Source organism: Ranitomeya variabilis, chromosome 2 (genome assembly GCF_051348905.1).
Source record: "Ranitomeya variabilis isolate aRanVar5 chromosome 2, aRanVar5.hap1, whole genome shotgun sequence".
NCBI classification, from domain to species: Eukaryota; Metazoa; Chordata; class Amphibia; order Anura; family Dendrobatidae; genus Ranitomeya; species Ranitomeya variabilis.
Window position 1 is genome coordinate 1,067,219,853 of NC_135233.1, and position 27,828 is coordinate 1,067,247,680.

Below are 27,828 nucleotides of genomic sequence, written 5' to 3' on the forward strand. Positions count from 1 at the left end.
GGTGGCAGTGGGGTGCTATTTTTAGGCTAGGGCACCAATATCCATGGCTCATTACAAGCCTGAGAATACCAGCCCCCAGCTGTCTACTTTAGCTTGGATGGATGTCAAGAATGGGGGGGGCCACATGCTGTTTATTTATATTATTTATTAAAATAATGTAAAAAAACAGCGTGGGGACCCCTCTATTCTTGGTAACCAGCCATGATAATGCTGACAGCTGAGGATTGTAGCCCTGAGCTGGCTATCAAAAATAGAAGAGACCCCACATCATTTATTTTTTTATTATTTATTTATAGCACAGGTGCCGGCTGATGAATACTCTCATCAGTGGTGCCTGTTCTCGCTGTTTTCAGCGACAGCAGGCATAGGCTGATGGTAGTAGTACAGGACAGTAGTAGTTCCGCTGATGCTTGTGACCATCGATAACCTTTTTCCTGCTATCATCTTTTTACTGCAGATTAGAGCCTATGTTTGCCGTGCTGTCATGCAGATGACTGCGTGGCAAACAATGGATGTTCGGGCTGAATGGGGTCCGGGTTCAGGTTGGGGTACTGTTCTGGTACCCGAACCAAACTTTTTTTTAGATTTTTGCCTATTAGTAGTCAGCTGATTTTGTGTCGTTCACAAAAACTCCTTCTGGGAACATAGGTTCCCATTAATAGTTTCCTACTGCTGAGAATAAAAACTACCCTAAAAATTAGGAGAGAAAAGGGAAACAAACGCCACACACGATCTAAATGCAGCAAACATTAATTAGGAAATGCACACTCCGATAATTGCACTCATCTGATGAGAGGCAAAATAAAGCATTGAAAGAGGATCCCACAAGAATCCAGGAGAAACGGATTACAGCTTGGCCAACTGGGCTCATGGAAAGTTTTAAACATCCGTGGTAGTAACAATCGATGAGCAAGAATACACCCAGTAAATAGTCGGCGCTTCTGTATAAAAATTCTCGTAGATGTAAAATATGAACGTCTGTTTTATTTAGGAAATACAGGACAACGCATTTCAACTCCAACGCCCTGGAGTCTTCTTCAGGTCATTAAAAATGTAATACATTTTTAATGACCTCTTCATTGGACTCTGTGGATGTCATAATACACACTATGTTTGGAGGTAAAAAGTCACTGCATATTACCCCAAACAAACAATACCAACAGTGAAGTTTGGAGGTGGGATTCATTGGGATTTTTATGGACTTGGCAGACGGGACAAACCAGGTGAGGGTAGCCTTTGAGGACCATGGTGAGTTTAAATGCTTACCCATGCTTGTGAAGTCTGGATTCGGCAGAAACCATCTAACATTCAATGAACAGAAAAGCGATTCCCCAGCAAAGCGCTATGGAGCGCTGAGAGAATGCGGTGAGGCACGTATAGGACACTGCTAGCCATCCATTGCATCCTGAAATATCTCAAAATGTCATGACTAGCTCTTACCACTGGGACTCGATAAGCATGGATGAGAGAGTGAGGTTGATAACCTACATAACTCTTCCTCACTTTAATTCAGATCAAGCGCAAGTCATGACTTCGATGACCGCACTTCAAAGTCCTGTGGCAATGGGGGAGTAGTGAAGCAGCAGGTGTGGAATCACTGGATGCTGTAGTCATGAACCTGCACACAGGTGGCCAAGGGCATAAGATCACTTCCCACTGGACCGAGTCAGCAGTGTAGTTTTGCAGCCCCCTGGGTGTCTAAGCAACCCTTGTTAGGATCAATATGCTCACTACTGATGAGGAATGGGCTAGAAAATGTGCCTCAAACTCAAAGTCTGCTTCTCCTTGGCCTGGCCAGCCTACCGCAGTTGGCGAGTATCCCTCATAGTGATCGACATTAGTGATGGGCAAGCATGCACAGCTCTGCTTGGTACTCAATCAAGTATCCGGGTGCTTGGGCGCCATGCTCGATTCCACATCACGCATGTTACCCAGCTAAATTTCATCCACTAAATATACGGTGATTGCCTGCCAATCACGGTAACGCAGAAGCCATGTTGGCTACTGGCATTATTACTGTGACTGGCTGACCGCATCACGTCACTGAGTCCATATAAGACTCGATGATGCAATGCTTGCCACACTGTACCCGAAAACAGAGTAGGGAGAGTCGCTACAAAAAGGAAAGTGAGCATTATAGGCCTTGCTGAAAAAACTAACACCAACAGCCTTTATTAGGGCTCCATCTATTGTATTCAATAAATCTGTGATCTGTACTATTGAGTGTAAGAAAAGCTGGTGGAGAAGGGATTGTGCATTACAGGTGTTGCCGAAGAAAAAAATCCATATCAGGGCTCTATCTATTGCATTCAATACCACTGTGAGCTGTACGATTTAGTGAAGGGACAGTGCATTACAGGCATTGCAGCAGAAAACAAATCCTTGTCAGAGCTCCATCTATTCTATTCTAATCCCTATGAATACTGCTGTTAGCTGCATAACTAATTTAAAATGCGCAAGGTGTGCGGTAAGGGACGGGGAAGTAGTTGTGCTGATGATGGTGCACGCAGAGGTAGAGGCCGTGAAACTGTGCCTGCTGAAGGAGCACAACAAGCATGCTCATCGACGAGACCTAGCTTTCTGTCTTACTTTGCCAGGGGTGTGGGACTCTTGCAGCCATAACAGTGCAAACAAATGGTCAGTTGGATTGTAGATAATACCAATCTGTTTTGCAGCACCACCCTGTCTTCCACACATTCCAGTCTCACTAGGCAAGAGTCTGGACAACATAGTCTTCACCCTGATCCTTCTTCCTCCCACCATGGTGAGTTCAAAGAGACAAGGGACACCCCAAGGAGCTCTACCTTACCATTTATGGCTTCTTCAGGCCTCTCACTGTGAACGTTTAAAGAAGGACATGAGGATATACCGTGTGTGGTGATGCACAAATATTTGAGCAGTGATGGTCAGAAGCTGAAAGGTGAGGAACAGCAATTACTGTCCCAAGAGGTGGAGGATGATGAGATACAGTTGTCAACAAGTCATGTTACGTCCACAAGTTAGGAGGAGGACCAGAATGAGGAAGTGGCAAGGTGGCATGTAGAGCGAGCACAGCAGCGCAGAGGGGGAGGGATCCGCAGCACAACAGGCAAGAAGAGGCAGTGGGGTGACCAGAGGAAGAAAGCGGTCAACTGTCTCCCAGAGCACTCACATATGGCCAAATGCAAGGCTAAGAGTTAGGTGTTCCCCAGTTTGGTGTTTTATACGGGAAATGTAGAAGACAAGAAAATGGTCATTTGAAACCTGCGCCATGCCAAACTCAGCAGGGGCCAGACCACTACCAGCGTGACGACCACCAGCATGCTCAGGCATGTCATTCAAGTTGGGTCGAATGCCTGGGTCCACAATCAGTGTCTGCAAGTGACACAACTGTTTCTTCCCCTGTGCTACATCCTTGCCAATCCTCTGTCCAGGATCCAGGCGCAGATGCCTCCCGCCCTGCACCTGTCTTTGCACATACTAAATAACCATCAGCAACCACATCCACTTCCTTGTCCCAGCACAACGTTCAGCTGTTCCTATCCCAGGCAATGGAATGCAAGTAGAAATATGCAGTTATCCACACACAGGCCCAAACACTAAACTGCCACATTTCCTGACTGCTTGCCCTGGAAATGTTGCCATTTAGACTTGTGGACACTGAGGCTTTCCGCAACCTCATGGTGGTGGCCATCCCTTGTACTTGGTCCCCAGCTGTCACCAAATTTTCCAAGTGGCCGTCCCTGCATTACACCAGCACGTGTTCCATAACATCACCCTTGCCTTGACCAACGCAGTTACTGGAAATATCAGCTTAATCACCAACACATGGACAATTGCTTTTGGCCAGGGATGCTACATTTCTCTGACGGCACATCGGGTTAATCTGTCGGAGTACGGGACCGAGATGGACCCTTAGATGGCACACTTGCTACCAATGCCTATAATTGCACCCCCCCCTCCATCTCATAATTATCATCCAAATCAGTCGCAACATAGAAATCCTACAAGAGAAAAAAATGAGCAAAAACCCTGCTGTAACTAAGTAAATAAAAAGCAAAAAGTGCATTTAAATAACAGAGTTTTTAGCAATACTGTTTTTGATCAAAAATAGCACAAAAGCCATCCCACCATGACAAGGTAACTCTGGTCGGGAAGGTCCTACACTGTCTAATATTAAAACCTTACCATGTGTCAATGTTGACCTCAGTGTGAAAAAGGGCAGACAAAAAAACCGGGCCCAACCAGTGAAACAGCAGTCTGGGGAAGCCTTATATACAATCTCTAGCTCAGAAACAGGGAGGCCACACCCTGGCTTGCACAGAATGCAATAATATAAAGAAAAAACCCCAAAATTGAGCTTCATTTGAGTTGGTACACATGCAGCTCATAAGCGCATGTTCACATTGGCCATAAAACATAATGTGAACATGTGCTTATGAGCTGCATGTGTACCAACTCAAGTGAAGCTCAATTTTTGTGTTTTTTCAAATCAGTCGCAAGCTGGAAGCACTGCTTCTACAACCAGGCATGGTCGTGTGTGATAATGGCTATAAGCTGGTGGCAGCTCTGAAGCTTGGCAACCTAGCACACTTACTATGCCTTATCCACGTGCTCAACTTATTGGTTCAGCAGTTTAACTGACCTACTTGAGAATGAACGCCATGTGTGCGCCAATTTCCGCAAGTCACTTACAGCTGCCGCAGATCTGGCTGTGCTGCAGCAGCTCTTTCCTATACCACCTCACCGACTGGTTCCTGTCTACATGCTGGAACTCAACATTTCATATGTTAGCAAGGCTTTGTGAGCAGCAGATGGCAGTAGTTGAATACCAGCTACAACATGTTCATCGGTATTCTGCTCATCCTCCCCACATAACAACCGATGAGTGGCCATGGATGTCTGTGCTGTCTTCCAAAACTTCAAGAAGTGAACCAAGAGGGTGAGCTGCAATGACGACATAATCAGCATAACAATCCCGCCGTCACAGGTTTACCACAACAGAGAGGAGCTAAAAGACCACACCGTCTGATTTTTCCTACTCCAGCCCTGACCAGAAGCACTTCTCCTTCATATTAAACTGCATATTTGTCTAGCAGTGCAGGGGTTAATCTGCTCCGTTGAGAGCTCCAGGGAGCTTACCTGCATTAAGGCTCTCAACTGTTCACTGTTGGCCACTCCCTTCTCCTATATAACTTGGACTCTGGCAAGCAGACATTGCCAGAGATTGCTTCATTGCTGCATGGTTCAGGAGTTGGTGGAGAGTTGTTGTTTGAGAAGGCATTTGCTGTATTTATCTAAGACTGTTGCTTGGTTTAGATTGTGTGCTATTCCTCTCCTTCTCCTACTTTGGTTTTCCCCAATCCTCCACTCCCCAATGTTTTCCTCTGTTGTTTGTCTGTGCATATTTGTAAGTTTGGCATTTTCCTAGCGTTTAGGGACAGGGAAGGAGCTACTGGGCCCGCAATACCTGACAACAGAGTTGTAACACAAACTTCTGTGTCTACTGAAACACTTGCTGCTCACAATTAAAAAGGAAGATTTGCATGTGGACCAGGTGGCGATTGAAGAAGAAAGTACACAGGGTTATACTAACCAGCCCAGCCTCATCTCATCTCATCTTCTCAGCGCAGATTGGGTGATAATGAGGAGGAGCAACAGGAGATGGTGGTCTGCACTACAAAGGGTACTACAAACACCAGTTTCTTTTCTGTTCAGCATGGATGGCCTGAAGAGGAGGAGCAGGAGGAGGAGAAGGAGGAGGAGAGTCGTCCTCCTGGTGAGGACAGGAAAGTCTTGACTGCTGGGAATCTGGCACACATGGCAGACTTTATGTCCCGCTGCCTTTCACGTGACCCTCGCGTTACACACATTTTGGCCACCACTACTGGTTGTTCACCTGTATCGACCCATGGTACAAGGAGAACTTTCCATTATGACCATTCACAGTTTCACTGTACCATCTGTATGTACGCGGTAGTTGTGGAGAATGCCTCGTCTTCCAAACATTTTCCAATCCAATTCACAATCTTTTTAAAATCGACCAAAAATGTATTCTAAGGCCAAGTCAAGATCTTTCTTTGTCTCATCTTGTTGTATTTCTCATTGTCAAATGTCAATATCAACTGATAGAAGTTAGTGTTCTTTCTGCTCACATACATCTTTTCCACAGTCCACAACATGATATAGTACTAGTAGTCACTCAAATCGAGCATCCGAGCAGTCCGATGTGCTCAATTCGAGTAACGAGCAGCCGAGCTTTTTAGGGTTTACTCATCATTAGTTGACCTACAAATAAGAAAATTATGGCACTAAACACAGGCATATGGTTTGTGAGAACTCTGAAAGACAGTAGCAAGGCAGACAGACCAGAGACAAGAACGGCACTGATCACTAAGGAGCTAGCTCACTACAATGTGCACATAGAAGCTCTCATCAAAACGCGCTTAGTAGATAAGGGCCAAATGACAGAGCGCAGTGGTGGTTACCCACTTTTCTGGAGTGGTCGAGGCAGCAATGAACGACAAGAAGAAGGCGTGGGATTTTATATCAAATCTCACTTTGCTCGTAAACCTACCCAGCTTTTGGAGGGCATCAATGAATGCCTGATGGCACTTCAGCTCCCACTAACAAACCAAAAGTGTGGTATGCTGTTTAGTGCTTATGCTTCCACCATGACTAATTCAAATGACATTAAGGATAAGTTTTATGATGAGCTTGACACACTTATATCAGTATTCCCTCAGTCAGACAAGCTCATTGTACTCAGAGACTTTAATGCCAGAGTGGGAACAGACTGTCAAAACTGGGGAGGAGTCACTGGGAAACACAGCATTGGCAAGTGTAACAGCCATAGCCTTCTGCTCCTCAAGACGTGTGCCTCACATAACCTCGATATCATCAACACCCTGTTCCATACAGCTCTGGCAAAAATTAAGAGACCACTACATCAAAACCCTGAAATAGGCAGCCCGATCTCCAGACTTGAACCCCATTGAAAACCTCTGGAATGTAATCAAGAGGATGATGGATAGTCACAAGCCATCAAACAAAGGAGAACTGCTTAAATTTTTATGCCAAAAGCAGTGTGAAAGACAGGTGGAAAGAATGCCAAGATGCATGCTTTAAAAATCTCGGTTATTCCACAAAATATTGATTTCTGAACTTTTCCTGAGTTAAAACATTAGTATTGTTGTTTCTAAATGATTGTGAACTAGTTTTCTTTGCATTATTTGACGTCTGAAAGCACAGTTTGTTTTTAATTTGGACCATTTCTCCTTTTCAGAAAAAAAAACAAAATTTATTGCTTGGAAATTCAGAGACATGTTGTCAGAAGTTTATAGAATAAAAGAACAATTTACATATTACTCAAAAATATACCTATAAAGAGAAAAATCAGACAATCTGAAAATTTTGCATTGGTCTCTTAATTTTTGCTAGAGCTGTATATGCACTCCCAAGAAGACATCATGGATACACCCATGCTCAAGGCATTGGCATCTCATGGAGTACAGCATTGCAAGGAAGAGGGATAGGATGGACTTTAGAGTAACAAGAGCCATTTGTGGTGCTGACTGCTGCACCGACCACCACCTCATTGTGTCTAAGTGCAGCTTCACATTCTGCCATCGAGAAGACCTCAAGGCCAGAATACCACTAAGAGTCTCCTAGCGGCAAAGCAGAAAAGTTGTAGCGGAATTCGCCAATGACCTTTATGGCAGGCTGTCAGATACACTGAAGACAGACAAAACCAGTGTTGAAGAACAGTGAACAATTCTTAAAGATGCTATTTACAATAGTGACCTGGAGCATCTCAGACCAGCAGCCGAAGTAACCAAGATTGAAAAACGACAAAGAAATAAAGGCACTCTTACAAGAAAAACATCAGCAGCAAAAAGCACATCAAAACAATCCCACATCACTAGCCAAGAAGGATACCTTTATCAACACGAAAAGAAAGGTACAGATAAAGCTACATGAGATGCAGAAGAGCTGGTTTAGCATGAAGATTGATGAAAACTAGGGCTATGTAGACAGCCAAGATTTGAAGCGCTTCTATGGTGCGCTAAAGGCTGTATATGGACCTCAATCATCCAACTCCTCATCTCTCCTCAACACGTATGCAACTGAGCTGCTGACAAAAAAAGAAACAGATTCGGGAACAGTGGGCTGAGCACTTCAACACTGTCCTTAATCGCCCTGCTAATATTAATGATGAGGCCATTGCTCGCCTGCTCTAGGTGGATATCAACAAGGACCTCAATGTTCTTACCAGTGAAGATGAAGTCAGGAATGTAGTAAAACAAGTCTCCTGTGGAAAAGCACCAGGAAACGATGCTATACCTGCCAAGGTATATGAAGCAGGTAACCCCGTTCTGATGCAAATAATAACTAAACTTTTCCAGTCCATGTGGAAAAAGGAACAGGTTCCGCAACAGCTGAAAGATGGCAGCATAACTCAAATCTACAAAATAACAAGCAACCGCTAATCTTGCGACCATTATTAAGGCATTTTCCTTCTGTCCACTGCTGGGAAGATTCTGGCTCTCCTCTTGCTAAACTGCCTCCTCCAGCACATTGAATAAGGTCTACTATCTGAAAGCCAATGCGGCATCCATGCTGAACATGGGATGGCAGATATGGTCTTTGCGTAACTCCAAGAAAAGTGCCAAGAGCACTGCAGCAACATTTTCATGACATTCTGTTGACTTGACCAAGGCTTTTGACACAGTTAGCAGAGATAGCCTGTGGCAAATCACGTCAAAGTTTGACTGCTTGAGCAAGATCATCACAATTGTCTGGTAGCTACATGATGGTATGATGGTTAAGGTCTTGAATGTTGGAGATCAATCGGAAGCCTTCTGAGTTACAAACGATGTAAAACAAGGCTGTGTACTTGCCCCGAACTGTTGAGTATACTATTTTCTGCCATGTTGAGAGATGCCTTTAGCAACTGTGCAGATGGAATCCAAGTCAGGTACAGGACTGACTACAAGCTATTCAACTCCAAATGCTACAAAGGTGCATGAGACTGCTATGCGTGACTTCTTGTTTGCTGATGACTGCGCACTCAATACCAGCACAGAGCAGCAGGTGAAGCATGAAATGGACTATTTTTCACAAGCTTGTGACAACTTCGGTCTCGTAATCAATACTAGAAAGACTAAAGCTATGTACCAACATTTTCGAGGAGAACCATGCCAGGAATCATTGCTGTAAAAGAGCACAACCTCAAAGCAGTCGACAACATCTACCTGGACAGCACACTCTCCCAAGAAATAACCACAGACGCCGAGGTCAATAACAGAATTGCCAAAGCCAGCACTGCCGTTGGGAAACTCCATAAGAACGTCTAGGATCGAAAGGGACTCAGCCTTACCATCAAGCTGAAGGTCTACTGCACGGTAGTCCTTTCCACACTTCTCTATGCCAGCAAGACCTGACAGCTGGCATTCCAAACAGCTCAATTACTTTCACCTGAGTTGTCTCCGTAGACTTCTCCACATCAGGTGGCAAGACAATGTCCCTGAAACGGCTATCATGGAAACAGATTGGTTATGCAGCCTTGACACTCTCCTGCTGAAAGTCCAAGACAGGTGGGATAGGCATGTGGTCAGAATGACAGACAGCTGATTACCCAAGCAACTCCTGAAGGGAGAACTGTGTCTAGGAAAGTGAACAGTTGGGGGGCAGTAGAAACATTACAAAGACTGCCTTAAAGTGTCTTTCAAAAACCTGGGTGATGACATTAAAGAATGGGAAAAGCTTACCCTGGACTGTCCAGCTTGGGGAGGCAGAATCACTTCAGGAGCATGTGCAGCTGAAAACAGGAGAGTCTTCGAAGCAAAAAGAAAGCGAGCTGTGAGCAAAGTGCCAGGGGTATCTACTGTCCTCACTACATCTACTTACTTATGTCACGCTTGTGGGCAAGCCTTCAGTGCCCATATTGGCCTCATCAGTCACCTCCAGACCCACAGCCACTGAACCTCCTCTAAACCCTGAACTCATCGTATCTTCGACTACGAAGGACAAACAGCGTATCTGTGTGGTTTATGTATGTGGTGTGCATCTATGTGATTTATCTGTATGTGTACATGTGTGGCATACGTGTATGTGGGCATGCGTGTGTGAGCTCTCATGTTTTGTCCACGTAGTTTTTTTCGATACACAAACATGTCCTGCAAAAGGGTTAAATAAGCAGCATAAATATTACCGTAGAAAGTTTCAGTTCACACACAAACAAGAAAATAAAGCAATCCATTGTCTGTCCAGCAAATCTCATCTCATTGATACAGTTCCAAGGAATACTAAGCATGATTAAATCTATCTATCTCCAGTGGCTTGCAAAAGTATTCACTTCCCTTGGCATTTTTCATATTTTGCCACCTCATAACCAAGAATTTTACTGGGTTTTTTTTTAGGATTTGCATCAGATCATGTACAGAACATGCCTATAACGGTGAACATTTGATTTTCTTTGTATTGTGAAGCAAACAGCAAATAGGACAAAATAACTAAAAACTTCAGTGTACATAACTATTCATCCTCCTAAAGTCAGTACTTTGTAGAGCCTCCTTTTACGGTAATTAGAGCTGCAAGTCGCTTTGGATAAGTCTCTATGACCTTTCCACATCTCGCCACTGGGATTTTTGCCCATTCCTCAAGGCAAAACTGCTCCAGCTCCTTCAAGTTAAATGGTTTCCTCTGGTGAACTCTGTTAATATATATATACCCTGTATATATTTATACACTCCCTGACAGAAGTTATGTCGCTTATCCATGTTATGTAAATAAAAGCTTATAACCTGACATTAAATTCATCCATTGGTTGTATAAATTATTCTTTTGAAAGCTGAAACCCTATGAAATGTGGTTTAGGTTAAAAAAATAAATTTTCATCAATGCAGAAATATTGATTTAATAATTTAATATTCAGTTAATGGACACAGAATGGTCAGATTTTGGCAAGACAAAAGTTTTGTCGCCTGGTCATATAATGCACCCAATCCTAGTTTACATCCTCACCTGTGCTCAGTAAATGATCGGTTAATTATTGTGTGTGTATAAAAAGAAACCCAGCACCCCAGACCTACACTTGAATTGCAACTTGAGCTCTGACAACATGCCAAAAATCCACCATGCGACCAAAGCCTGGATTATCAAGAGGCTGAAGACCAGATCCACGGCAGAGGTGGCTGGCACCTTTAATGTGTCTCAGCGTCAAGTTCAAAGAATTAAAAAAAGATTTGAAGAGACTGGAGATGTGTTTGATAAGCCCAGGTTGAGCAGACCCCACAAGACAACTGCTCAGGAGGAATGTTTGTTGGTTAGAAAATCCAAAGCAAGCCCCTCTTTCACTGCAGCAGAGCTCCAACAGGCCGGGTCACCTCAAGTCCCTGTGTCAACTAGAACAATTTGTAGGATTCTGTCTAGAAATGGCCTCCATGGTCAAATCAGTGCCCAGAAGCCAGCACTAAACAAAAGGCAAATAAAAAACCGTGTGGCATTTGCAAAGTCCCACAGCCTGCTAAACAGATGGACGCTGGAAAAGTGGCAGAAGGTGGATTTCTCTGATGAATCTTCAGTAGAATTACATAACAGCCGCCGCAAATACTGCAGGAGACCTACTGGAGCCCGTATGGATCCAAAATACACCCAGAAAACAGTTACATTTGGTGGTGGAAAGATCATGGTCTGGGGTTACATTCAGTATGGGGGTGTACGAAACATTTGCAAGGTGGAAGGCAATATCAATAGCCTAAAATATCAAGAAGTATTAGGCTTCTTTCACATTTCCATCTTCTGGGGGCCGTCGCAATCCGTCGTTATGGCAAAAAAACGGATCCTGCAAATGTGCCCACAGGATCCGTTTTTTTCCCATTGACTTGAAGTAACGACGGATTGCAACGGATGGACACACGTCGCATCCGTTGTGCGACGGATGCGTCGTGTTTTTGCGGTCCGTCGAGATGAAAAAACGTTCAATGTAATGTTTTTTCGTCCGTCGAATCCGCATGTTCCGACCGCGCATGCGGGGCCAGAACTCCGCCCCCTCCTCCCCAGAACTCACAATGGGCAGCGGATGCGTCGTAAGACAAGACAATTGTGCACAACGTCCGTCGGTACGGGGCCGTCGCAAACCGTCGGCCCAACGTACCGACGGACGTTGTGCACAAATGTGAAAGAAGCCTTAGCTACCTCTTCTATTCCAAATCATAAAAGGGGTCAAATTCTGCAGCAGGATGGTGTTCCATCTCATACATCCATCTCTATAACAAAGTTCCTCCAGGCAAAAAAGATCAAGGTGCTCAAGGACTGGCCAGCCCAGTCACCAGACATGAACATCATTGAGCATGTTTGGGGTAGGATGAAAGAGGAAGCTTGGAAGACAAAACCAAAGAATCTAGATGAACTCTGGGAGGCATGTAAGACCGCATTCTCTGCTATTCCTGATGACTTCATTAATAAATTGTATGAATAATAGCTGAACCGCATGGATGCAGTCCTTCAAGTTCATGGAAGTCACACAAAATATTAAATATGTCTCTAATATCACCACAACTTCATTCGCCAATGTTATGCAACATATATTGGTATTTTAAGTTAATTATTTGTTTGAATATCACATTACTTTCTGTGGGCGACAAAACTTTTGTCTTGCCAAAATCTGACCATTCTGTGTCCATTAACTGATCAATATTTCTGCATTGATGCCAGTTTATTTTCTTATCCTAAACCTCATTTCGGTGGGCTTCAGCTTTCAAAAGAATAATTTATACAACCAATGGATGAATTTAACGTCAGGGTATAATGCTTTTCTATATATATATAATTGTCTAAGGGGTACTTCCGTCTTTCTGTCCTCAACTTCCGTAACGGAAATCCCGCATCGCTGACTGGTCTCACCAGCTGCCTGTCATGGCTGCCGCAACCAATCAGCGACGGGCACAGTCCGATTAGTCCCTCCCTACTCCCCTGCAGTCAGTGCCCGGAGCCCGCAAACTCCCCTTCGGTCACCGCTAACACAGGGTTAATGCCAGCGGTAACGGGCCACGGGTAACGCACTCCGTTATCGCTGCTATTAACCCTGTGTGTCCCCAACTTTTTACTACTGATGCCGCCTATGCAGCATCAATAGTAAAAAAAAATGTTAAAAATAATAAAAAAAACTGCTATTCTCACCCTCCGTAGTCCGCCGAGTCGCACGCGGCTGCTGCCATCTTCCGTTCCCAGAGATGCATTGGGAAATTGCCCAGAAGACTTGGCGGTCTTGCGAGACCACTAAGTCTTCTGGGTAATTTCGCAATGCATTCTGGGAACGGAAGATGGCGGCAGCCGCGCGCTCATCACCAGAGCTTCGGTGGATCCCGGCGGGTGAGTATAGAACTATTTTTTATTTCAATTATTTTATTTAACAGGGATATGGTGCCCACACTGCTAAATACTGCGTGGGCTGTGTGATATACTGGGTGGGCTGTGCTATATACTACATGGGCTGTGTGATATACTGCGTGGGCTGTGTGATATACTGCAGGGGCTGTGCTATATACTACATGGGCAGTGTTATATACTGCGTGGGCTGTGTTATATACTGCGTGGGCTGTGCTATATACTACGTGCCCTGTGTTATATACTGCGTGGCCTGTGTTATATACTACGTCGCCTGTTATATACTGCGTGGCTGCTATATACTGCGTGGCCTGTGTTATAGAGTATGTGGGCTGTGTTATATACTGCGTGGCCTGTATTAACGCATTGGGTATTCTAGAATATGTATGTATGTATATAGCAGCCACATAGTCTATAGCACAGGCCACGTACTATTTGTCTGCTATATACTACATGGCTCCTATATACTACGTGGCCTGTGCTGTGCTATATACTACTGTATGTGGCTGCTATATACATACATACATACATATTCTAGAATACCCGATGCGTTAGAATCGGGCCACCATCTAGTATTTACATAACATGGATAAGCGACATAACTTCTGTCAAGGAGTGTATGCACTTACAAACCGTATAATTGGGTTATTGCACTTCCTAACAGTCTTGCTAAAAAAAAAAATGATTGTATAAAATTTAAACATTAAACTACATAATTAGTATTAATTGGCTATTAAAATGAGAGAATTCAAGATATAGAGGGTTAAAAAAAAACTTCTGTACGAATATGATTTTATTTAGTTTTTTAAGTCACCAAGTACAGAGAAGCAATGAACAATATTCCCACAGAAAAGGAATAATCTGACATTTAAGGTCAAGTCAGGCTTAAGGTGTCTCAATAACCAAATCATAGTTCTGCTCAAAGGACTAGAGTAAAGAACATGGTGAATCCGCACGTGATCACTGAACTGTGCGGATTTACCGCGTCCAATACATTCTATTGGTGACATTTCTCTTGCAGAGGCTCGCGTCTCCGCAAGAGAAATTGACTGCTATGCTGCGGTCTGGAAAGACGCACCGCATGTCTGTCTCCGCGGGTGAGCTGCCGGCATCTGTGGACACATAATGGGCATAGGATTTCTTGAAATCCCATCTACTCTGCTGTAACATCTGGATGCTGTGAGTTCGACGCTGCCCAAGGATGTGCACATACCCTAACATAGTTCATGTTTTACTATTATTTAATATATTTTAGCAAAATTGTCCTACAGATCTACAAACAAATCTTCACTCTCATTTGCATTTCAATTTAAATGCTGATTTCTCAGTAACAGAGGAACAGACTGGCCATGTAAAGGTATGGCTAGACTAGTTTTTGAACGCTACTCGCACTTATGAATAGTTTGGGCAGTGAAATTTTGCCGACCAATTCCCTTGAAGGAGAACCAGCTCCATACCCCAAAAGCTACAATGTTAAATATGTTTATTTTGTAAATAATTAGAACTTTAATTACTCCAGAGGCATGCACATTGGATGATAAAGGGAACAAGGTAATTATAACAACGTGAATACTGCAATTAACGACTCTCCAGCCAGCCTCACTGCCAGGCGCAAATCAGTAGCCTAGACACATGAGTATATGTTTCTGAACAGATACTGTAGTGCAGACACACATCACAACGCTCTCTGCAGATGATTGCAGAAAACAGACTGCTGCAACCTCTGGAAATAGGAAGATCCATAAATGTGAAGCGACATTGTCACAAGGTTATAATACTAGCGGCATGCCAGAAATCATCCACAGCTGTAAGGTCACAGAGGATAAAATCACAAGACGTAAAGTTGAACAAATTACAACACACAACAAAGGTCGTATTGTTCTATCAGGATAATGCGGAAAGCAGATAAATGATCTGAATTCAATAGTGATGGAGAAAAGTGAAAAAATGAATGGGACCACTCAATTCCATGTAATTCTAGTACATAGTGTAATACATACAGATTTTGATGTTTGGTTTTGGCCCCATAGGATACTTAGAACTCTAAGAAATGGCCGGAATACATGGTTGTTTTGGTCACTTGCATTAAAGTTATACTAATTATTTATATGCCAAAGATGGAAAAACTAATGTTTCAGTGTCACAGGTGGAAAAAGTAAATGTTGAGAATACGGTCAACCATAATTACATTAATACGTTTACTGTCAGTGCCCTCAATGTCACAGATGGAACATATAGCATAAATACTACACAGCTGATAGAAAAAATACTGACTATTTAATTTTGTCACAGATTAAGAAAACTATAAAAAAAAAAAAAATCACTATGGGCCCTTCAAGACATACATACTGTATCTTAGGTCTCTTAATTTTGCTACTAGACATGGTATTGGAAATCTGCAATTAATTTTTATGCTACAGGTATCTTATGTAGTTATTATGTGCATTCATCACAGATGAGTGAATCTATTTGATGTAAATATCAAATATTTTTTTAAATCTTATAAAATTCGCAGGCCCTGACAAATTCAAATAATTTGCAATTTGAGTCACATGATTTGCCAAACAAATGCTGCTGCTATTTTACCCATTGCAGAAGATTACACGAACTACAGAAAACTGACATAATCTCAGACATAAGTGATCAAGGCTTACCCCTAAATGCTTTGCAACTAACACATAGTAGAGCTTATCCAATCAGAAGGGACTATGAGATGATCTATAAAAGCCAAAGCAAGGAATGAAGCAGCCATTTTAAGGTGTTACAGGATAGAGAGAGGATGCCGAAGCTCACAGCTCAGAAATAGAGATAGAAAGAGAAAGTCATAAAACAAATACTACAAAAGTAATGTGTTGTACAACTATAAGACTGAAGAAGATGAGTAAAACACACCTCCCAACTTTAATAGAATGTGTGCTGCTGAAATTTTTGCCATATTTTTAACGACACACCCTAGTTACATCTAGTTACCACTTCTTTCTAAATTGGAAGTATCATGCTGAGACTGTATGCAAATAGGGCTGGGACCTAACTATCCCTGCTCCCAAAGGTACCTCTAAAGGTGAGGAGTTTTGGGCCACCAGTCTTACTGTTCTCCTGTTATTCCCTAAGCTGTCCCCTTCCGCCTACCAGGAAGCCATGGACAGATATGTGACTGTATGAACACATAAGAATAACAGGGATAACAAAAAGCAACTAACATACAAAACACTCAGCAGTAGACTGTGGGCACTTCCGAAGACATCACAGCTATGTCAAATAATGGCATGGCTGTGACTGGCCGACGCACCTCGTGACCCAGCCTCTATAAAGGCCGGATCACGAGTACCGCCGCCATTTTGCTCTTATTAGTGTAGAAATAGGATGAAGCTGGAGTGAGGGACAGATTCTGACTGCGCACTCACTGTGTACTCTGCAACCCATATATGTGGTAGTATTGTGCTGGCACTACGCTAAAAGCCGTTGTGTGTACTCTGCACCCTCACCTGTAGGAGTACTATTCCTTTAAGCTGCTGTGTGTACTCTGCGCCCCCCACCTGTGGGAGTACTGTTCCTTTAAGCCACTGTGTATACATTGCACCCCATGCCTGTGGGAGTACTGTTCCTTTAAGCTGCTGTGTGTACTCTGCGCCCCCTGCCCGTGGGAGTACTGTTCCTTTAAGGTGCTGTGTGTACTCTGCGCCCCCTGCCTGTGGGAGTACTGTTCCTTTAAGCTGCTGTGTGTACTCTGCGCCCCCTGCCTGTGGGAGTACTGTTCCTTTAAGCTGCTGTGTGTACTCTGCACCCTCTGCCTGTGGGAGTACTGTTCCTTTAAGCTGCTGTGTGTACTCTGCGCCCCCTGCCTGTGGGAGTACTGTTCCTTTAAGCCATACTGTGTTTTCTAGTAGTTTGAGAAATAAATAATTAGAATCAGCCATCTCATTACCATTAATAGGCTAAAGACATAATTTTGCATGACCACTGTGTGTGATTTTTAGTAGTCTGGGAAATAAATAATCAGCTGCCTAGTTGCCATTTCTAGGCCAAACAATTTTTTCAGGACTGCTGTATTTTCTAGTAGTTTAGCAAATAAATATATTGCATCAGCCGTCTCATTCCCCTTTTCTACGCTCCTCCTGCTCACGACCAACAGGGCCTCCTGCCTCCCGGCGAAGAGAGGATGTGACAGCATCACCACCACAACCACCCTATGTCACCGAGCATCTCCACACTATACCATGGAAGTTCAACATTCCATTACCCAAATCCTCGAGAGAAAGAGGATATAACCCACTAGCCACCCATGAGCCATGTCCTGAATGACAGCATTTTCAAATTACTTAGCCTTCGTTTTTGTAAGCTAAACATCCCCAGGTTATTTAATTTCTCCTCATAGGACATAATTTGCAGTCCCCTCACCATTCTGGTCGCTCTTCTCTGAACTTGCTCCAGTTTTTCAATGTCTTTTTAAAAGTGTGGTGCTCACAAGGAGGAGTAGAGGGGGAGAATTATTTAACGTGATCTAGACTCTATGCTTCTCTTAAAATATCCTAGAACTGTGTTTGCCTAATTTGCTGCAGCATCACATTGTTGACTCATGTAGTCAGTAATCAATTCATACCCAAGTCTTTTTCACACGTGCTGTTGCTTAGTGCTATTCCTCCCATTCTGTAGATGTAATTTTCATTTTTGTTGCCCAGATATATAATCTTGCATTGCTTCGTTAAATACCATTCTATTAGTCGCTGCCCATTGTTCAAGCTTATCTAGATTCTTCTGAATCCTTTCTCTGTCTTCTCTAGTGTTAGTTATCCCTCCTAGCTTTGCATCATCTGAAAATTTGATTAGTTTACCTTCAGTTCCCTTATCTAGATCATTGATAAAAATGTTGAACTCTGGGGACAGAACAGAGGCTTTTGGTACCCCACTTGAAACACTCTTCCAATTGGATGTGCAACCATTTATCACCACTCTTTGAGTACAATCACTGAGCCAGGTATGAATTCACCTAACCGTAGCCTTGTCAATCCCATACTTGGTAATTTTTTCAATAAGAATAGTATGAGATACTTTATCAAATGCTTTGCTGATGCCAAAATATACTATATCTACCGCATTTCTCTGATCCACACAGTCAGTGATTCCATCATAGAAGGAAATTATATTAGTCTGGCATAACTTGTTTGCTACAAACCCATGCTGGCTCTGGTTAATTACTGTATTCTTTTCCAAGTACTTAGATACATGCTGTTTAATTTGTTCAAAGATCTTTCTTGGTATAGAAGTAAGGTTCATTGATATTACTGTACTGTGTTTATTTTAAAGAGCTTTAAGGGGTTGGATACAGTCCTAGAAGACCTCAGAGTGTTACATGTGTATTTTCAGAGCAATTGGAAGCTTTGAATTATTGCAACTCGTGGTGAATCAATTTACTGCAAATTGATTTTTTGAGAAAAATTAATTGAACTTGGTAAATTTGAGTTTCAAAAGACTCGATCATCTGTAGTGTTTAGTCCACTCTAAATAATATGAAAACAAGTTAATGATTAATCACCTGATTCACTGATTAACCGATCAGTATATCGATTGACCACCATGATAGTGACCCGAAGAGTAGCACTGTGCCGCCTCCAATCGTCAGAACAATCACACACAATTTATTGAATGAGGCCCTGACTGCTTTTGCTATTAGGCACGTTATTAAACACTTTACAGTGGACGTATAGTAAACACACATCCGATTCCAACCCATGGGCATATGTACTTGGTGCGGTCACCCAAGAAAAAAACAGTTGTCACCACCAATCTCTTACACAGGTCAATTGGACATGCTTTACTGGTAACGTATAGCCTCACGTGGCTTCAAGGGTGCGATTTATAGGGGAAGAGGAACAAAGCTATGACATTTTATATATTTAATCTGCAAAGTAGGCAGTGTTTATAAAAATATACAAAAGATATTACAAAACGGGACAAAACAATACAGTATGTACAATCACATAAAAAATGCATATAGAAAAGAAAATTACTAGAACTGTCGCAGGATGGGCCAGATATTTTAAGACAGGAGCTACATAGTAACATAGTTAGCAAGGCCGAAAAAGACATTTGTCCATCCAGTTCAGCCTATTTTCCATCAGAATAAATCCCCAGATCTACATCCTTCTAAAGAACCTAATAACTGTAAGATACAATATTGTTACGCTCCAGGAACACATCCAGGCCTCTCTTGAACCCCTCGACTGAGTTCGCCAACACCACCTCCTCAGGCAAGGAATTCCAGATTCTCACTGCCCTAACAGTAAAGAATCCTCTTCTATGTCGGTGGAAAAACCTTCTCTCCTCCAGACGCAGAGAATGCCCCCTCGTGACCGTCACATTCCTTGGTATAAACATATCCTCGGAGGGATATTTGTATTGTCCCCTTATATACTTATACATGGTTATTAGATCGCCCCTCAGTCATCTTTATTCTAGACTTAACAATCCTAATTTTGCTAATCTCTCTGGGTATTGTAGTTCCCCCATCCCATTTAATAATTTTGTTGTCCTCCTTTGTACTCGCTCTAGTTCCATTATATCCGTCCTGAGCACCGATACCCAAAACTGTACACATTACTCCATGTGCGGTCTAACCAGGGATTTGTACAGAGGCAGTATAATGCTCTCATCATGTGTATCCAGACCTCTTTTAATGCACCCAGTGATCATGTTTGCCTTGGCAGATGCTGCCTCGCACTGGCTGCTCCAGGTAAGTTTATCATTAACTAGGATCCCCAAGTCCTTCTCCATGTCAGATTTACCCAGTGGTTTCCTGTTCAGTGTGTAATGGTGATATTGATTCCTTCTTCCCATGTGTATAACCTTACATTTATCATTGTTAAACCGCATCTGACACTTTTCGGCAAAATTTTCAAACTTATGCAGATCCATCTGTAGCAGAATACTATCTTCTCCTGTATTGACTGCTTTACATAGTTTTGTATCATCTGCAAATATTGATATTTTACTGTGTAAACCTTTCTCCAATTCAAAATGGTAGAATCCTAGAATAGTTCAGAATCTGCGTTTACCACGGAATAGTTACCCTCACATACCACCCCTTGATGACCTCAGCTGGGGGTTGGTCAATAGTATGCGTCTCAAGTTCCAAAAATTAGGAGATCCCCAAGCTTAAGGATATCTGCCCCTCTGGAAGTCCTAGGCGGGAGATATTAATTCCATATTTCCCATCATGATTTTTGCTTTCAATAGATAGGAGACATAGCATATCCAACTTTGTCGATCTGGCCAATATTAACTTGGTGCTGGTCAGCAGGCAACACCGCTAAGCAAGTATGAGTGTTGCGTTCGTCCACGAATGCTGAAACATAACTACAGGACCTAAACCTGTCCCAAAAAAACAATATTCATATCTGGTAACTGGTGCCTCAGTGTATGATATAATTGCCCTATTTTGCTTTTGAAGACAGGAAGAGTTATCCACACAGGAGAGAACATTCTCACCTCCCAGCCTCTCTTACAGACTTTATGTCGGCTGTCTATCAGATAACCCACTTTATACCTATCCATAGATGGGGGTTGTAGAACTAAAAGAGGTCATAGCTCTTTTTTCCATTTACAATTTGTAATTAATGCATGCCTATATTCTCAATATGAAGGTGACAAGTCTTCTCTGAAGATATTGTTTAGAGAGTAGTCTTATTTTGCCATTTCATTTATGACAAATACCATGCAAATTATCGCTTCACCAGGAGGAAAAAAAACAGTCTGATTTTCAATATGACGACAAATAAAGTAACTGAAAGCAGGCCAAAATTGTGCAGTTTTTGCTCGTATGATATTGCAGCTGCTTCCCTGAGTATTATAGTATATAGTTATTTTTAAATCCGCCAAATGGTTCCAGAGATATGGGCCCTTTTATTTAGTCCTACTTTTTACAGGTTTTACAAGAGGGCATGGCTCATAGGGTAATAATTAAAAGCAGCAAAAAAAAAAAAAGACACCCAAAAGGAATCCTGTGAGCCATGCCCTTTGGTGAAAGCCATAAAAATTAGCACTAAACTAAAAAGGCCCATATTTCTGGAACCATATGGTGGATTTAAAAAAAATGTGGAATACTCGGGGGAGCAGCAAGATTAAATTAAGAGAAAAATTGGCCACTTTTGACCTACAGACGGGTTTTCTTTTAAGAGGTTGTCCAATACTTTTTCATTGATGACCTATCCTTAGGATAAGTCATCAATGTCAGATCGGTCGAGTCTGTCACTCAGCTCCCCCAATCAGCTGTTCCTGGTGTCAGCCGCGACCGGACGGAATTGCTCGATTGTGGAGCTGGCTTCTGGTAGTGGCCGCGGCAGGGTACTGCACATCCGCCTATTATTGATTTGAATAGGAGCGAAATGTGTAGTACCCTGCTGTAGCCACTACCAGAAAACGGAGAAGCTTCGCAATCGAGCAGTTCCTTTAGGCAGCCACCAACACCAAGAACAGCTGATAGGCGGGCTGCCGGGTGTCAGACCCTGACCGATCAGACATTGATGACCTAACCTAAGGATGGGTCATCAATGAAATGTAGTGGACAACCTCATTAAAGCTTGTAGTAGGATCCAGTACAAAATTTCCAACAAGACTTTTAACTATCAAGGGATTTTAAGAGGTATCAGTATTCTTATATGGACCAAACGGATCCTGGAGCTACTATAGTTATGGTCCTGATGGCTACCTTTAGGTATTACATGAGGGATAATTTCTTCCTTCTTGAGCAGAACTAATTTGCATACATTTTCCCAGGGAACCTTGCCTTTAAAATGAAAATCTCTACAAGAAGAACCAGCACCGCAACAGTAAATCTCACTCATCATCCCAAACCAGATGTCCACACAGTAGTTAGATGTCCAGCTTTGGCTTATGCCCCTAGTCATGTTTACGTTTCGGTAGTCAGAAACTAAATTAAAGGGTGTCGCAAAAGGTTACAAGTGCTGTCCAATCTGGAAATGCTGACAACTGGACAGGAGAAATGTTTTCTTACATGACACCTGTGAAAATGAATAGGTACCATATGGTCATGGCCATGTCTTCTAGTGTCTTTTACAAAGGTCCTCCATTCTGGCCAGAAAGAATTCTAGAACAACTAGCAAAAGTTGTCATTTTGTATGTTTTTTACTTCCTCTGATGGTCGTCTCCTGTGGAGTAGGTGGGCATAAAACCTATTATGTGTCGTGAAATCCCTTCGATTTGACATTCAATAAGAAAAGTAACCATTCACCAACAAACTGCAAAATAATATGAAATGCAGTATTATCAGATTTTCCGGATTGAATAAAATTTGTTGCATACAAAAGAACATAGAAAAAATAAATTCGGAAATTCCTAACAGTTATATAGTTTATTTCATGGTTGCAAACAACTTCTTTTTATTTCTAAGGAATTTGTACCCTTACAAATAAATAGGCTTTTCTATGATCGATGAGACGGATTATTAAGTGGAGAGAACCAAGGGACGGAGAACCGATCCGCATTTCCTCTTTGTCTTCTCCAGACCAGAAGAGGTTTTACAAACTCATCCCATGGAAGCCAGAAGTTTATTTCTAAAGATGTCACCTTTAGATAGTCATTGTATACTGTAAATTAGTTTGTTCATCCTAAATTATATTTCTAACCAATAAAATCCCTTCAAAGAGACATACACTTAGCATCTCCATTCTGTCCATTGGATGTTGTCAAGTGTAATCCATCTTAAAAAAAAACCCGATACATACACAGGAATATTTAGCCAAGAATTCTTTAAAAATATCATTTCTTTATTGCATAAATATAAACAAACAATGATAAAAATTGCATATCAAAAGAGAGTCAGACATAAGCTAAAACCATACATTTGCCCAGAAATACAAAGGTAATGGTACAGATAGTAGATAGTCTCCATAAAGAATATTGGTCAGGATCATTGATGGTCATTGATTGATTGGTCATGATCCCTCAAAGTAAGGGGAACGTGAAACGCATGTTGGGGTACTCTGTGGCTACCATGCAGGTTCTATTCGTTTCCCCTATTGCATTGCCTTTTAGCCTCGCATATATTGTTTTTACAGGGTTGTACTCCCTTTATTTTTTCTTGATTCATGGGAGAGGCTTCAGTTTTGGTCTATTAGGTACTCATAATCCATCTTTAGCGTCAGAGACATCTTCTCTTTGTCAAACTGCTTATAGGTATAATAGAGAAGTGGGTTCTTAGTTAAAGTAAGGCAAATCACTGAACAATGACCAAAGCAATGCTGAGATGAAAGGAAGTTCCAACACTTATAGTGCTGGTAGAATGCTGATTAAAAAATAATAGCTTGAAAAAGAGAGGATGGAAAGTTACATTAGAATGAGCATCAGGATAGTTTCTGGACAACTTAGACTGTTACATATCAAAAGTTTGTGTGAGGGGGAGATACCAAGCATTTACTCCATGATTTCGGACAGCAGATGTGATCACTGCGATAAGCACTGTCACCAACCTGAGGTTCTCAGGCCACAATGGACCACAAGAGGTCTCTGAGATCAACCACTGGAGATCGATGACATCTGTGTATTGCATTTATTGGGACTTTATATAGAGAGTAGATATGATGGAGGAAAGTGTAACCATAGCAGTTGTTCTGTCCTCCTGCCTCCAGACCGGTCATCCTACAAGGTGTCTTCTTACTCTGGTTCTAGAATGGGTTTACCGCAGTAAAGGGAAGCTCCAGTATACAGAATATGTGATCATTATATTAGGGGCTGGCAGAATTAGGGATCCCGTACCCGAACTACCAGCCAGGGGCTTCCAATATTAGCCTGGAGCCACCAGCAGAACACATCCTACCTGGAGACAAGCCATGCCTCTGCTGACTCTTGCCTCTCCTCTCTCACACCTGCTTTCCCTGACTCTTCCTTCTCTATGAATCTTTTGTCTCCGTTGCCTTCTCAGCCTCCCCAGAGACTTCTGACACTCTAAACTCTGTTGAGCTCCTCCATCTTTTCCTCTGCCTTAACTCGATTATTTCTCCTGAGTTTTTGTCTCCTAATTCTTCCACATTCTTTATCACTGTTGAGTTCCCCTCACTTATATTTCTTCTGCCTCCCTCTATTGCCATCCCTGACTTTTAAAAACTTTTCTGATCCCCGATCTCATTTCCTTTGACTCGACAGCCTCCTCTGACTTTTTGTCTCCAGACTCTTCTGCCTCCCATGACTCTGTTGTGCTCCCCTGAATTTGTGTTCCCCATCTCCTGTCTCCCTTGCCTCGCCTAAGTTTTTGTCTCCCAGTTCTTCTATTCTTCTGCCCTCCATGACCCTTTTGCTTCCTGTTTCTCCTGCCTCCCCCATTTTTTTTTTGTTTCCAGACTCTTTTGCCTCTCCTGACTTTTTTTGTCTCCCACCTCTTCAGCCTTCTCTGAGTCTTGTGCTCCCCTGACTTTTTCCCCCATTTTTCTGCTGCCTTCCTTAACTCTTTTGCTTCTCCTGGCGATTGTGCTTATCTATTTTGCCTCCATTGACTTTTTGCCCACAGACTCTCCTGTTTTTTGTTTAACTCTACTGCACTCCTATTTTTTGTTTCTAACTCTCCTGCCTCCTCTGACTTTTATATCTCTACTGACACTTCTGCCTCTATTGCCTTTCTTGCCACCCTGACTATCCTTTTCCCTAACTCTTCTGCCTCCCATGACTCCCCTAATTTTTCCCCATCTCTTCTGTCTCCCTTGACTCTATTGCTTCCCCTGTTTTTTTGTCTCCCAACTCTTCTGCCTCCTTTGACTCTTTTGTCTCTCCTGTTTCTATTGTTTTCCCATGTTTTTTGTTTCCCGACTCTTTTGCCTGAGGTTTTTTGTCCACCACCTCTTGGACCTTTTGACCGTTCTGCTCCTCTGACTCTTTTTCCCTTTCTCTGCTGCCTTCCTTGATCCTTTTGCGTCTCCTGACTTTTTGTGCCCAGACTCGCCTGCTTTCCTTGACTCTACTGCACTCCTGTTTTCTTCTTTTCTACCTCTTCAGCCTCCCATGAACTGTTTTCTTGTCTCTCCACTGATTCTCATGCCTCCATTCCCTTTCTTCCCTCCCTGATTATCCTTTTCCCTTCTGCCTTCCCAAAATCTATCATACCCAATACCAGGTTAGGAAAGCTTAAATGGCGATTCCCATCTCAGCCGCTCACTGTCCCATTTCCCACCCAATATCACACAATACAGACCCATAAATCAGCCGGGCAGAACAATGTGATGGGATTTCAGGATTTCATTGCATGTGTCCTGGAACAGTACGGGGGGCTTCAAATCAGGTTAAAGAAAAGCTCCACCTTTAAAGTGCATTCATTGACATATATAATTTCACACATAGCAATGTTTGTCTAAACACGGAGTAATCACAGCTGAAAACATGAAATGTGCAACAACACTAAAGTAAAAAATACACAATGAAAAGATGACATAATATAAATACCTACTGCCAGGTATAAATACCACCACACGGGGTTCTGCTCCTAATGGGTCTCTATCCACCACGTTTGGCAGATTTCTCCTACACCAGTTGGTGTTATATAGAAAATACGAGTTTTCCATTTAATAAAACTCATATTAACAAAAAACAATATCACAGTTAAAGAACTTAAAGGGGTTTTCTAGTTTTGGAAAACTCCTCTCCTCCAGCTGCAATTTACTTTAAAAACTCTTTACTCCCCCTCCCCTGGTCCAGCGCTGAATCTCTGCCGCTGCTCCTGCTGGCTGTTATTGCCTGCAGCACTGACTCTATGTGACAGCACTGCAGCCAATCACTAAGCTCTGCCCCAGTTGATGGCATAAGCTGCTGAGCTCATTGATTAGCTGCAGCGTTTTCGATGTGACATCAGCATTACAGCTATTAACAGACACCAGGAGCAGCGGTGGAGACTCTGCTCTGGACCTGGGGAGGAGGAGTTTTCCTTAAAAATAAACTACAACCTGGAGGACAGAGTTTTTCCAGGTTCAGAAAACAGAGCAGCACATGGATCCATATAACAAAGAAGTGTTCTTTCTATTTCATAACTCTCTTATATTTATGTATCTGTCTCATATTTATCATCAATCGCATCTCTCTTCATCTATCTATCTATTATCTTCTATTATCTATCTAATTATCTATCATCGATCTATTATCTATTATCTATCATCGATCTATTATCTATCATCTATCTATCTATTATCTATCTATCATCGATCTATTATCTATCATCTATCTATTATCTATCTATTATCTATCATCGATCTATCTATCTATTCTATCTATCTATTATCTAGCTATCTATTATCTAGCTCTCTAGTCCATCAGGCTAGTTCACCTGCTCACTCCTGTCTCCTGCACACCGCACCATGCACTTTAATGAGATGTTGATATCATCTAATATGGATTAAAGGAATTCAACAAGAATAGACAAGGTGAGTGCTCCATTTCTTTTCTTCTTGTATGTGCAAACTATCTATCTATTATCTATCTATTATCTATCTATGATCTATATCTATCTATTATCTATCTATTATCTATCTATGTATCTATCTATTATCTATCTATTATCTATATATCTATTATATATCTATTATCTATCTATGATCTAATATATATATATATATAGCTCCTATCTGTAATCTATCAATAATCTATTATCTATCCATCTATTATCTATTTATCTATAATCTATCTATCTATGATCTAATATATATCTATCCTATCTGTAATCTATCTATAATCTATCTATTATCTATGATCTATCTATCTATCTATCTGTTATCTATCTATATATATATATATATATATATATATATATATATATATATATATATATATATATATATTATCTATTTATCATCTATTATTATCTATTATCTATCTATTTTCTATTTCTCCTATCTGTTATAATGGCAGCTGACCACCACACAGAACACGATACATCGCCGGTAATGTCCCCCATGTCTCACGGAGCCGGAGCTGAGAGCCTCAGTACACAGGTAACTAATGATGGAAGGTGCCGTTACCTCACACACTGGAGCGTTCTTCACATGGTCAGTCCTGGCCGGTCACACTCTCCTCACTGCCTCCTCTTCCTCCCGCACATTCTGGGGTACAAGTTCCTTCTGGTGGACGGAGAGTTACATGTATGGAGTCCTCGGTCTCCGTGTCCCGCAGCCGGTGATGCCGCCTTATATAAGAGCAGGGCAGCAGGAGACTCCTCGGGGAGACGGCGCTGTGTCTGACAGGGCAGGAGCTGCCGCCGGGATGTGCAGCCTCTGGGAGGGGCCCTACTACTGTCCCAGCATGTCAGCCTGGAGCAGGAGGAGGGGTGGGAGTCCTCTGGCTGCATGAGGTGTAATAATGGGGGTCTGAGGTGACAGTCACTGTATACAGGGGTCTGAGGTGGCAGTCACTATACAGGGATCAGAGGTGACAATCACTGTATACAGGGCTCAGAGGTGGCAGTCACTGTAT

The 27,828-nt window shown here is 42.3% G+C and overlaps 1 protein-coding gene across 1 annotated transcript in view; it reads right to left on the reverse strand.

Annotated features, from left to right (window-relative positions):
• OPN5 (opsin 5) overlaps positions 1-27,594 on the reverse strand; it is a 91,678-nt gene extending 64,084 nt beyond the window's left edge. The window contains exon 1 of the mRNA XM_077291537.1: positions 27,378-27,594. The gene's annotated coding sequence lies outside the window, so the exon portion shown is untranslated. The remainder of the gene's footprint in view (positions 1-27,377) is intronic.
• Positions 27,595-27,828: the final 234 nt, after the last annotated feature.